Here is a 13,496-nt window from a genome sequence, read left to right on the forward strand (position 1 = left end):
AAAAGAAAGAATCTCTGAACATATGAGAGCAATTTTGAAGCAAGATCCCAAATACCCCGTGGCACTTCATGTAGCCAAATGCCAACCGAACATAGATGACTTTCAAGTTTCATTCTATGGAATAGAAACTGTGCCTATCCACGTATGGGGTGGTAACCGAGAACTACTTTTAAGACGCAAGGAAGCTACTTGGATAATGCGCCTTCGTAGCATAGAGTGCGGTTTAAATTATGACCCAGAATTACAATTTTTCTTGGGTGACTAAATATGCAACCTATTGCTAACTGTATTTCTGGTGCTGTAATTCTCTTTCCCCTGCAAGAACTCTAACATGAATATGTACTGATACAGCTAACAGCATGTTAAAGATACTGTATTGTTGTTTTCATTTTGCGTTCTATACCAGCCAGTGTACACACCTGTCCATATGCGCAAATAGCTGCTCCACCTAATCACAAGCACCCATTAAGGACATTTCTGATCCTTCGTGTGACCCCTAAAATTAAAAGTCGTACCCAATCGGCAATAATGAACCTAATTTACCCCTACCCGGGCAGTAAAATGTAACGCATCTCGTCCACGTCTCTCAACCGAGACCATCCAAAGGTATATTATCTAATCTATGTATGCAGACACACCTGCATGACGATGCTCATACTCACCCAGCTGGGTGTTTTCGTTACGTATATTTTTATGTCCAATCGGACTTTTGACGTATTATGACTGAGGCTTTTTGGACCTCACATTAGTAAAAGTCTATCACCTCTTTTATGTTATCCACGATCTTAAGATTATTTGTAAGGAACATACCGTTTATTATAGTGCTTACAACATTAAAACAAAAAATATGAAATAGAAAATATTTATTTTCGTATGATCAAGAGGTGTTTCATAACATTTGACCTAAAAACGAGAAGGCAATAGCTTACACCGATCTTGGGCACGTCAAGAAACCCCGGCCGTGCCCGCGCTCGTTTTTGTGAAAAACAGCATCCATTGAGGAGTGTTATGTATTTCCTCTACCCAACTACACAGGGTAGTGTTTCTTCTTCTTTCGGCCATTCTTTCTTCAATAGAGCTTGAAGACTACGCTCTAGTCTCTCAAGCATACTAAACACGCAAATGGTACTTAAAGGAACTCCACTTCCGGTCACGTGTCCGTATCCGAAACACGGCGCCGGGAAACTCGAAGAGGGAGAAAGTCGTCCCCTAGGTAAGCGCTTTGGGTCCCATAAAATTTGCGACCCCATGTAGCATGGCAACTACATTAGAAAACGTTTCGTATCCTCTGTAACACATGGAGATTGAAACCCCTCCTTTTACTTTTTTCTAAGGACAAGGTATTTCGTTGGTCACGAGCGCACCCGCCCAAACCACGAAGACCTCTCTCCTCCCGGTCTCCACTTAACCTGCTAAGTACTGAGGTAAGTGGGTTTCCACCCTCATGCGCCCTCTCTGCCTTTGTGTTCACTGTTTCTTGGACGACGTATTTTGATTTTGACTTTGCGTTTTATACCTTGCCTTATTTGCAGATTTGTCTTTCTTCACTTAAGAGACTATCGTCCTATAAATCGATAATTGGGATTCCACCCACATCGTGGTAAATACCCTTAGAGCTAAAATTCCAAGATTACACAATTTTTGGAGTTTCCTGGTGAGTTCCTTTATCTTTACAGACAGCACCCTACTACCAACCATAATTAGTGTCAGTCCGAGGCTATAGATCACATGTAGCCCTGTCCCCCCGGCTTTGGAATATTGATACTTTGGATTCTTTTGGGTTTCCTGTCGCATACTATTATTTTTGAAATCAGATCCTGCTATGGTGTAATACATAAAACCTTCTCTTCCCACACTTAAACCTAATGCCCAGCTTGTTGTTTATTTCTGAAACTTGCTTTTTAACTTGTTTTCTATTTATACTTTTTGACATTATTTCTCACGTATCCATTTTTCCTCCGTCTCTCTTCTATCTTTCTTTTTTCTCTTTGGATTCTTGTGTGTAACTATCAACATAGACCACGCACTGACCGGTCCTTTTGCGCCCCTTTTTCTGTTCTATCCGACCCAGCACATCCTATCCCAGGTATGTCTGGCATGACAAATTTGCATTTTACCTAGATAGAACAGACATGATCCAAAAAGACTGTGCACAATTGATTTTAAAAAATTTAAATCACCGCATTCTCAGCATACCAGTAGACGTACAACCAGAACTATGTAACACTGCCATAACTTTTCGTACAGTGTGATTCCAACATGTTCACATATGTCACTCATGAGTAACTGGGGATACCGTCTTTTCTATCACACACACCATCTGCCTCACCACTTCACCTCTCTGACCGGCCAGTTTTTCCAAATGTTTAATAACGAGTTACACCAGTCACTTTTATCTAAAAAATATCGTTTGACATCACACACGCCACCATGTCACATATGTCATTCTAGCCATGACTGTTCTTCACATAGACACCAAGTCACCCACCCACCTTTTTAGCATGCCGTATGTCACCAGGGTGACACTAAGAGTCACCCGTCGTTGCGAAAATTCTACAAACAGAACATATTTAGTAAAGATATACTCTGTATTTTTTGTTTAGCCCTGAAGATTCGCATTTGTTCCTTGCGATGAAACACGTGTTGGCTTTTGAAACGGAACAATAAACAGAAAATGGACACTCCAATTACAGACTATTGATTGACTTACCTGTCTCACTCAACCATGTGTCACTGAATTACGTACCTCCACCAACTGTTTAGATTGATGTGCTATATGTCACTATTACATGTATACAATCTTATTGAAAAAGTTGGAAGCTTTGCACTTATTGTGTTAGTGCAGGGGCACAGTTGTTCATATCCATTGTAGACCAGGTTTCTGGCCTTATTGAGTGGTTGTGAGGTATTACCACTCGCCCTATTGCCTACACCATTTACCCTTGTTTTCCACTATCTAGCGGTTACCCAGGCGTGCGCCCAGTGTATCTGGAATTCCTATAAAGACCTCAGCAGCTGTTTATTACCATATTAAATTGTGTTTATGTTTACTGTGTTGTTGAGATTTATGTTGATACATTTTGTATGTGATCTGTGTGGTTAAAAAACTTTATTTGTATGATATTCATATTCAGAAATAAAAAAATAGATGTACTTAAATGTACCTAGCAGGTATGTATGTGTATAGCAAAGAATCCCCTTAGGATAGAGCCAAACCCATTATTTGTTGTGGGAGAGCGAAGGACCCCATCTTGAATCGGATGAAATATCAGTACTAGAAAGGGGTTTAGGGTTTGTCCCCACTAATAAGGGAGATGCCTTTGAGACACGTTGTGAACTTGCTAAGTTCTTTAGAAAAGTGCGGCTGCACTTTTTCTTTAATAAAGATGGCACTGACACAACTGAGCGTTTGGAGCCGTTGAGCAACACTGGCCTACGTCCTAAGTCTGTTTTCACACCTTTGGGACACCAGGTTCCTTCCAAGGTTTCTACATTTGAACAGGCCGTGACTCATGATGTCATGGCTCTGTTTCAGAGTGAACATCGGTGCTTTCAGAATTTGTCTAAAAATGAGAAGATTGCCATGGCCCGCCTTGCAGCCGACCACAAAATCATCATTAAGCCGGCAGATAAGGGCGGAGCTATCGTCATTTTAGACACTACCTCTTACCAGCAGGAGTGCTTGAGGCAACTTACCAACAGTGACTCATACCAACGCGTTGCTGTGGACCCTACTCCTCGTCTTCTCACTGAAATTAAGAGCATGGTGGAGGAAGCAAGTACTGAGGGGTGGATAACACCACATGAGGCCAGATTTCTAGTAACAGACAAACCTGTTATGCCTGCTTTCTACTGTCTACCCAAGATTCATAAACCGACACGGCCTCCCCCGGGCCGTCCCATCATCTCCGGTATAGGCTCTATTTTGGAGCCCTTGTCTACCTTTGTAGACTTTTTCTTACGACCCCTTGTAAAAGAGATGCCCACCTATTTGCAGGACACGGCCGATGTCCTTAGACTACTGCCAGAGGTGAGGTTTGACATCGACGCTGACCTATTGGTCAGCTTTGATGTCGAGTCTCTTTATACTTGTATCCCACAGGTAGAGACCCTTGAAGCTATCAGATCTCTCCTTGAGAGACGTGATTTGCAGAGCATCACTCCTGTTAGTTTTATCATGGAGTGTGCGAGGATAGCTATGATGGAAAACCACTTCAGATTTGAGGACCAGATCTACTTACAGACTTCTGGTACCTCCATGGGCAGCATTTTTGCCCCTAGCCTCGCCAACCTATATATGCACCTCTTTGAGCAGAACATCGTGCTCAACCACAGCAACCCTTTTTTCCACCAGGTGTTGCTGTGGAAACGGTATATAGATGACATCCTTGTGGTGTGGCGAGGCACTGTTTTGGAAGTGGAGGCTTTCCATGAGTGGTTGAACCATCAGAATCAATACCTCAGGTTCACCATAGAGTGGAGCAAACAACAGTTGCCCTTTCAGGACATCCTGATTTTTCCGCAGGATGGCCATCTGGGATGTGAGCTCTACAAAAAACCAATGGCGAAGAACTCACTCCTGTCCTACGACAGCCATCATCCGCGGGCCTTGCGGGACAATCTCCCTGTGGGACAGTTCCTCAGGGTTCGCAGGAACTGCTCATCTAGAGCAGCATTCGACAAACATGCTCGGATTTTATCCAGGAATTTAGAGGATAGGCAGTATCCACGCCATCTGGTACGTAGAGCTTGGAAGCGGGCGTCTAATAACAACAGGGACGCCCTACTGGAAACCAGAACTACCAAAGAACCTTTGGAGAGACTAACATTTGTGAGCACCTTCTCTGTCTTGTCCAACCAAATACAGAAAACTGTGCAGAAACACTGGGCCATTCTTAACACCGCTGACACCACTATCACTCCACCACTGTTTTCTTTCAAAAGAGCTCGTAGTATAAGAGACAGCTTGGTGCATACTAGACCAGTTATGAAGAAAGTTGAACAGCAGAATACACTCTGGAACACCCAGCCAGTGCGTGGGCATTTTCCGTGTGGTTCTTGTAGTGCCTGTCCACAGACCTATAAAACAGACCAGGTCGACATAGGCACAGGGACACCCTGGATACTCCGCAAACACACGAACTGTAACACAGAAGGTGTTATATATCTGATCACTTGTCCTTGTTCCCTGCAGTACATAGGACACACTACTAGGAAAATGAAAGTACGAATAAGTGAGCATAAAAGTACTATTCGCTGCCATAAGCAATCGACTGGCCTCACCAACCACTTTCTTGAAAAGAAACACAGAGTAGAAGATCTAAAGTGGGTGATTTTAGAACATCCTTACATTCCACACCACATTAATGATAAATCCAAGTTCTTGTTTGTGAAAGAGCAGAAGTGGGTGTTTAGGCTCCGCAGTGACAGCAGAGGGTTGAATGATCCCATTCCGTGGACCTCTATGTGATGAGGGATCTAAACATCAGTTACTCCACCATTAGCTAGAATTCTCTAGTAGTTATGCATCTTGTACAGGAACATTTGCATTCTGGTAGGGTGATCCAGTCTGTCACACACTGACCAGCTCCAGGAGGTGAGACAGTCATTAATATTTTTGTCCTAATATTTTTGTCCTAACATGCCTCCCTATGCGTCTGTCGCACATACACTCATTGGTAGCAGGAAGGATGGTTAGCTTTTACCCTGTCCATTTCCTCCTCCAGACCTCTCATAAATCGAGGTTTTTGGTAATTGGTAATTTTTTCCGGGTCATCCGGTAATTGATTCGTCTATCTATATGATTTATTTTAATTTACTATATCTGTAGATGGCGGTTACCTAGATTTCCTAGCTGCATGTACATTATGCATGGGCACAGCGCGTAGTTAATTATCTGCCTTCGCTGCTGTGTTTACCCGGGTTTGTAGCCATGCGTCTGAACACTTCAGCGCAGGCTCACAAGATCAGTCCTCTCCTCTCCTATTGCAGAGCACATGCGCGCATGGACAGCGGGCTCTCCGGGAGCGCATGCGCGCTTGGGTAGCGAGCTTACTTGGGCTGATTACACGGCGCATGCTCTCCCGCACCACTGTAGCGGGTGTTCTGCGCGCATGCGCATTACGAACAAAAACGCGGTTTTTGGCAAACAATTAGCGCGAATTAACAAGTAAACTACCAATTGACGGTAGTATTTAAAGCGGGCTTCCTGATCCGGTCGGTACCTCCACTTCCTCTCGGACGCCTGAGAGAGGTACCGACGGACAGGTAAAGTGAGACTCCAAGCTGTACATACTGATAGAGTGCTGCATTGATGTAGATTGTATGCCCACGCTGCTGCCCTCTGCTGTCATGTAGTAGCGCTTTGCTGACCTTTGTTAGTCGCTATCTATTAAAATTTTCTCAGTTGTTTTAGCTGTCCTGGCCTGAGTCTAATTCTCTTTGGCCACAGCATATCATCACCCACATTCATTACCTCCCCTCCCCTTTAAGTTGCGTTATGGTCTTTTTTAAGCAAGTTCACAGTTTATGGGTGGTGGATAACAATTGTTGCAACTAGTGGTGGAAAGCTTATAATTCTTAGGGATATTTTGCTTTCTTATGCACTTTTAGAGCGGGGCCTCATATTCCCGAGCGGTTGCCGGGTGAGGTGAGGTCCACTTCCTTGCAAAGCTTGGTGAGTATTCACAGACATAAGAGGTGTGTTCTGTGAATGAGTAAGTAGACTCTACTGTTGGACGGGATATCTCTTGATCCCGTTTGTGGTGTGGTATACACATGTTTTGCTATGAATTTGTGGTATATATTAGTAATGCACATAATCTTGTTTATATTTTCAGGATTGTGAAAGGAAAATACCTTCTACATATGGACATTGGGGCTCCAAGTTCATGGTAGCTGATTGCATTCTATTTATGTTCTCACTTCACTTTATTATAATTCACTTTTTGTGGCAGTAGCTTTAAATCTTTGGTCCTGACGAAAGCCCGACGACACGTCTATAGGGCTGAAACATGTTGACCACCTGCACAGCGCCATAGTGTAGTCATAAGCTCCAACTACCTGGCGTGTTTTTAACTTTAACACTCGGACTTTCTTTATTAAATGTGCTCTTGTCTGAGTCGCTAATTTTAACATTTTTTCACCACAGCACTGCACATACACTTTCATCACCACTCTATGAGTGTAAGTTTGGCACGAGTGTAAGATCCTCATCCACTCCCGCACCATCAGCTGATGGTTTGGGCGGTAGAGTCGGGTGCTCCTACAAATATCCCATATGATGAAACTCCGCCAAGTTAGGGTGGTTTGATGGGAATATCTCGGCCAACTGCCACTCTAGTATCCACTTCTTTTGTAGCTTCTTTGTGTTACCACACGTTTTAGACCTTTTCATCCCCTTTGGTATATAAGTCACAGTTGTTCATATCCATTGTAGACCAGGTTTCTGGCCTTATTGAGTGGTTGTGAGGTATTACCACTCGCCCTATTGCCTACACCATTTACCCTTGTTTTCCACTATCTAGCGGTTACCCAGGCGTGCGCCCAGTGTATCTGGAATTCCTATAAAGACCTCAGCAGCTGTTTATTACCATATTAAATTGTGTTTATGTTTACTGTGTTGTTGAGATTTATGTTGATACATTTTGTATGTGATCTGTGTGGTTAAAAAACTTTATTTGTATGATATTCATATTCAGAAATAAAAAAATAGATGTACCTAAATGTACCTAGCAGGTATGTATGTGTATAGCAAAGAATCCCCTTAGGATAGAGCCAAACCCATTATTTGTTGTGGGAGAGCGAAGGACCCCATCTTGGTCTCTAGATGGACACCCCACAAGGGATGTCAGACCACTGCATGCTGGAATGTCTGCGTGCAGGGACCTCAGCATCTTGCGTCGGTGTATCAGCATGGAAGTCTTTCTCCTCTGCTTTGTCCAGCGATTATGTTGTGCTTATTTATCCAAAAGGTACCCTCAGGGGTTCTACTTAAAAGGGTACTGTGGGCATGTTGGGCAAGAATGACAACAGAGGTGACCCATATACAGAGTTATTAAGCAGAAGATGGTAATCCTGCTGCGATGCTGAGAATCCTCAGGCATAATACATGGAGCTAGTTTTCTGAGAAAACCACAGTACAATCATGTAGCACCTAACTAGCTAAAGGTCACTGCTAAAACCCGTTAAGTGGAACAATGGTAGGACCGATGTAGGTAAAAGGTTGTGTAACTTACTAGGCTTATATTGCGGTAGTTTGGGATTCATAACACCCACTCCTCATCGACTGGAAAACATGCTACTAAATGCCAGAAATACGTCGTAATTAAAAGCATAAAAACATGCCTAAAATATGAGTCTAAAAAATCGAAAAATATAATATGTATTAAAAAACATATGATGTATAGGGAAAAGCTCTATGAGTCCTCTGAAAGTCAATATACTGTCAGTCCAACTGAGCACGCCGAAAGCCACAGTGCTCAGTGAGAGCAAAACAGGAAAAATAAAACAAAAATAATGTTTTGAATTCCATTTGTAGTTGTTTTTTTAAAAGAAAAAAAATGTTCCCAGCATACGGAGAGCCAAATGTTTATATGTCCTGTGCTGTAGACACAACATCACTGTTGCCTGCCTTCGCAGACGACGGTCCCTGAAACACCTCTTGGATCAGGTCAATGGAGCAAAGTTGATCTTCTCTGGTTCCCACAGCCTTTGCTGAGGAGGTTTTCGATGCCTGCAAGTCTGGTGCCGAGCGGGTGTCCATTCCAACAGGAGCTGATGCATCCTGTGAGGTCTCTAACAATGCTGACATCAGGATGGGAATACGCTGAGAACACTGCACAACATGGGGCTTTAACGGGTCCAGCAGTACATCCATGTTCGGAGGTGCAACCGTTGGAAGTGTTAGACAGATGTCCAACATGCATTCTTGTCCATAGAATAAGCAGCAGAGTACAGGCAAGATGCAGTCAACCCAGACTGATATGACTGACAGAAACCAGTGCTCAAATAGTTCCCAAAGCCGAGTTGTGCCCAGATGGAGTACCATGCGTTCACAGCAACGTCAATCCAAGAGCGCTTTTCCCATCTCCTTGGTATTTGGGACATCCATTTTGTAGCAGAAAAAATGAAACCAGGATTACCACTACAAGTAGCAGGCTCAGTGGAAGCCCTCCAAAAATGCTTCCAAATACGGAGTGTATCAAAGATGGAATAACTCCAAAAATCATCTGAAAAGTGCTTAATAGCCCAGAACCTATGGTCTTAAATAGGTGTACTATCCCACTTGTATAAGACATGTTAAAGATATGATGTACCATTGCCCGGAAATGGAGCGTGAAGTTAGAACGGACTAGGGCCTGTATCTCAGCCGAAAACCTAGCAACCTGTAGATCAAAAGTCTTGCTGGCTGAGGTTAAGGCCACCTCTTTCTTAAAAGTATGGCTTTCAGTCTGCTCAGAGAATCAAACCGTTTTAGGGAAACATTCACCAAAGGCCATAGCTGTGCCTCTCTGACTGTGTGGGTCGCTGAAAACAATACTTTGATACAACAGGTAACCCTGGAACTTTCTGTGACCAGATATATGATGCCTGACAGCATCCCACAACAAACTTGATCATTCAATATCAAATAACTCCAGTTCAAGAATAGTTTGAACACCGGATGAATCACAGTAGCTGGGGATCCTTTCAAGTGACAAGATAGGTTTGCAACCGAAGTGTTGCAAGCTCCATGAAGCTTAACATCTTGGCAAGTTGATGATCCACTTAATGAATTTTCGCAGTCTGAACTACTGCAATAGACTTTAGTTTCACTATTTCTGCATCTAAATCTGTACGGTAAGGCCCAAGATTCATGGATGTACTCCCTACCCAACGCTTCATACCTTCCTACCTGGTGGTATTATAGGCAATATTGAAATTGAAATGTTGTCACTGGCAATGTGATATGACCATGATTTAACCATTCTGTGGAAGGTGATTAAGCCATGATGAAAGGTAATTGGTTAAATTTTGTAATGTGCAACATTGTATATTTTGCATCTCTTTGTGCCAATGTGGTCTGCTTTTTTGTAAAATTATAAGCAGAGAACAGAGATGTACTGGTAATATATTGCCAAGGCACATGACTAGAGTGCAAGGAATGTAGCGTCCAGCTTAGTAACAAAATTTGCCCATATTAGAGAATGGACTAATCCTGTTCCAAAATGTCTATGGCTGAAGACACAATGTTGCCCACTGAATAAATCCTTGATGTGTGTGTGGGCATGCCATTGTTGACCACTGCCAAAGCCTTTTATAAGTTAGCCCTATCAATTTCACTTAATCTCTCAGCAGCCTTCTGTTGAGATATCTTCCATACTTCCCTTAGATCCATGTCATCTGAAAGTAAGGATAAGTGTTGTTTCACCTGTGACAGTGTTGAGGTCTTTAGCCAATCTAGGCATAACTTCCCAATACTGTATGATGTCACTACCCCCGGTACATAGTGTTTGTTAGGCCTATGGATACCAAACCCTTCGGGGTACCCCAGAATCTTGACTGACACCTATTCATGTCTGTAGGCCAAGCCAACCATCCTTTCCAAATGGGGTCTGATAAAATGTGTGAACCATCCTGTATAATGTCATCTAGCTTATCCTCACTATGCTGTGTATAATTTTACGAAAGTGTCAAAGCGAGGGAATCGAAGGTGTGTTCAAGTCCCTGATCTTGGCTAGTCCAAGACAGAAAGTTTGTTGCACTGTATTGTTCAGGAAGAAAATCTGTTGTGTATGAGACATGCTCTAAAAAATGCCTCAGTCCCCTGAACATGCCACTCTTTCATCACCCAGACCGATTTTGTGTCTATTGTGTCCCTCCATAAGTCAAACCCTTGGAAAGACAGCCGGAAAATAAAGGAAGCAGAGTGTATCTATTTCATGTTAGTAAACATATTTTTCCTTGCAGGTGTAGATGCACCTTATAATAATATGAGGTTGGGTCTGAATTGTTAGACCCAGAAACATAAGCAAACTTGTTTGCAAACGTTTGTGAACTACCTTTCGGTGGCATCGCTCAAAGACCCATTCAGGGTAAGTAGAAATGTTACATGGAATACTAGCTTTGTGCTAGAAATTATAACCATAGTGTTGATAACAATGCATGGTGTCAAAATCAGATGTATCATCATACACTTCATTTTTGGAAAAAGCAGCACTTTGTTCTAAGTCAGATAGCATGCTATTTACAGTTTCAAAACCCCAATCATCAGAAAATGTACTGGAGGTTATGATATCATTCAAAGAAATTTTAAATACATGCAGTATTTTCAAAAGTTCAGTGGGACCAAATAAATCATATGAAACCCTATCCCAAACTATCCCTTCAGGAATCTAACTGCTCTATTTTCACAAAGGACAGGTCTCTTTGTTCACGATGAGATGATGTATGTGGTTTCAGAATCACATTCACATGTGGTACTGCAGAGCGTTCTGGGAGGTAATATCCATTCAGAAACAGGAAAAAGACAGTCACCACCCCTATCCACAGGACTAGGAACAGTAGACCAATTGCTACCCAGAGCTGTTGTCAGAGAGAAACAAAGTAAGTATTTTTCAGCCAAAGGTAGATATTATATATCTTTTCTTTTAGGGAAACAGGAGCTGGCAGTGACTCAGGTTCACTTTGATCCAGAGAGTAGGTATCAAATCGAGGCAGTAGCCAGATGCTGTTCGATCTATCTTTGGTAGCTCAGCAGGTTTTATAGAACTGGGAGTTGACTCATTTTGAGGCATATTCACATAGATATCCACATCATACCGAATTGTGATCTGTGTTTCATTTGAATTTTGTTGATGTTCAATTTCAATAGGCATGAGTTCCATTCCATTGTCCGCAACTCTGTTACTTTGTAGAGTAGAATCTTCAAAAGTTATTTGTTTTTCTGTCTGAACTTCCTGTATGGTAGCAAGACGAGATCAACGGCTACCCAGGATCTCATGTGGCCTGTTATTCAGTATCGGTCATATAGTGTGGTTTATCAGATCAATGGAGACAAATCTCTTCTCTTTCTTGCCAATAAGGGGCGGAAGAAGTACTGTTCTTGTTCCTGTGACAGCCAGGACAGGTACAGACGCTCTGTAAGATGGTCCAAATTCTTTTTTGTGAACTATCTTTTCTCTGACCAGGTCCCCAGGCAGGTTTTGCTGGAACAGCTTTAACTTCCCCAGTGGCGGTGTGTTTTACGTGGACGTTGCTTTGTAATATCCGGAATTCCATGAGTTCCTGTAAAACTTCCAAACGATCAATGATGTCAAAGCCTTTTTCATCTGTCACTGTGCTGCCACTATCGAGGTTGGGTACCCAGGGTCTCTTCTCAAACAGGACCTCATATGGAGTAAGGCCTCTCAGGGAGCTTCTTGGCATGTTAGTAAGTGCCCTCTGGACCTCGTACAGGTGATTGAGCCAACTGCTACCTAAGCCTAATACCCTTGCTTTGAAAGATGGCTTTAAGTCCCGGTTTTTCCTTTCCACAATAGAATTTCCCTCAGGATGACACAGAGAGGAGTACTGCAATGCTACACCCAAACTTCCCATGGCTTGCTTGTAAGCCCAACAGTGAAATGCAGGGCAACAGTCAGAATATAATGTGCCAATTGCGTATGCCTCTATGAAGACTCACATATCCTTTATAACACTACATGCATCAGCCGAGCACTGAGGCCAGACCCACAGGAATCTAGAGCATGAATCCCATGCCACCAAGAGGTACTTTTAAGCCCTGTCAGGTTAAAGGGGGCCGCAGTGGTCTAAATAGACACATGCAAGAGGTCTGTCTGATATCAGTAAAGGTGTCTGTGGTGGACATGCTATGGTGTAACCCATCATGTGCTGGCAGATGTCGCACTTGAGGGCAAAAGCCTTGGCTTGTTTAGTAAGACCTAGCCACCAATAACGTTGTTTCAGCAATGAAACTGTCGCAGTGATACCTATATGCGCTGAGCCCAGACCCTCATGTGCAGCTAGTATTAAACTTAATCTGCGATCCATATTCGGTCTTACTCTATCCCCCACTCCTGGAATGTAAGCATACAGTATACTTTGTGCATCTAACTTGAGTGGAAAACCTTTTGGCAAGGCTGTGCTGTTTTTTCAAGAAGCGATGACAGCTACCATTATCTGTCAGTTTATAGTTGTGTGAGAACGAGTGATTGCAGCAACAGCAGCAGTTTGCACTGTCACCTTGGTGGCTTAATCAGCTGATGAATTCCCTTCAACGCGCAAGCCAACAAGATGATGACTCAGCTTATGAATCACGTGTGCCTGTGGCAAGCCTTTTTTCAGCTCTGTCATTTGTTCCCAAAGTAGTTTACACTTTATTGTGCAACCTTTTGAATCTTTAAACCCATTCTGACCCCAATAGTTTAGATATTCATTGCACTACTGGACACAGTGAAAAGAATTGCATACTATGAGTGTGGGGAATTCTCGATCCGTATTATTTTGTACCAGTA

This window comes from Lissotriton helveticus, chromosome 6 (assembly GCF_964261635.1).
Source record: "Lissotriton helveticus chromosome 6, aLisHel1.1, whole genome shotgun sequence".
In the NCBI taxonomy this organism is placed as follows: domain Eukaryota; kingdom Metazoa; phylum Chordata; class Amphibia; order Caudata; family Salamandridae; genus Lissotriton; species Lissotriton helveticus.